Source organism: Sorex fumeus, unplaced genomic scaffold, assembly GCF_029834395.1.
Source record: "Sorex fumeus unplaced genomic scaffold, SorFum_2.1 ptg000047l, whole genome shotgun sequence".
NCBI classification, from domain to species: domain Eukaryota; kingdom Metazoa; phylum Chordata; class Mammalia; order Eulipotyphla; family Soricidae; genus Sorex; species Sorex fumeus.
The window spans coordinates 12,991,082-12,991,888 of NW_026606104.1; the positions used below are offsets into that span (position 1 = coordinate 12,991,082).

Consider the following 807-nt stretch of genomic DNA (forward strand, 5'->3'; position numbering starts at 1 on the left):
CCTCCCATTGATCATCGATTTGCTCGAGGGGGCCCAGTAACGTCTCCATCGGAGACTTTGTTGTTACTGTGTTTGGCATATCGAATACGTCACGGGGAGCTTGCCAGGCTCTGCCGTTCAGGCGAGATACTCTCGGTAGCTTGCCGGGCTCTCCGAGAGGGGCGGAGGAATCGAACTTGGGTCAGCCATATTGGCTGCGTGCAAGGCAAACGCTATTGCTCCAGCCTCCTCTCGCTTCGGCAGCACATATACTAAAATTGGAACGATACAGAGAAGATTAGCATGGCCCCTGCACAAGGATGACACGCAAATTCATGAAGCATTCCAAATTGAAAGCATCTGGGGGTTGAAAATCTATTTCTAAGTTCCATTAGGTTGTTGTTCAAAATTCACCTCTCTCTGGAGGTGATCTCTCTTCCTGGGGTCACCTATGTTCTGTCCCACATGTGTTTTTCCATCAACAGAGCAACAATGGCATGTAACGTCTTTCTTATGGAATCTCTCTGACTTTGCTTCGAAGGATTTGTTTCATTAGAGAAGATGAAGCAAGATAACCTCTATGTTTTGAGTAGCAGTGACTTGATACTTTAATTACATTTGCAAATTACTTTCATGGCTATATCTCCATTAGTGTTTGATGAAATAAACAGAGATCTTAGGGGCCAATCTTTAGGATTCTGCCCATTGCACTTACTAAATCAGTGTTTTTTTAGAGGAACTAATGTAAATATGTCCTTTAAACAAAACTTCAGGTGGGTCTTGTGAATAATAAACTTTGAAAAGAATTACTGGCTTAGAAAAATAATA

General features: G+C 42.6%; 1 non-coding gene across 1 annotated transcript; it reads left to right on the forward strand.

Moving 5' to 3' along the window:
• The first annotated feature begins 231 nt into the window (after window positions 1-231).
• Window positions 232-334, forward strand: LOC130032174 (U6 spliceosomal RNA). The gene has a single exon (XR_008793738.1). It is a non-coding gene; the product is annotated as a U6 spliceosomal RNA (small nuclear RNA).
• The last annotated feature ends 473 nt before the right edge of the window (window positions 335-807 follow it).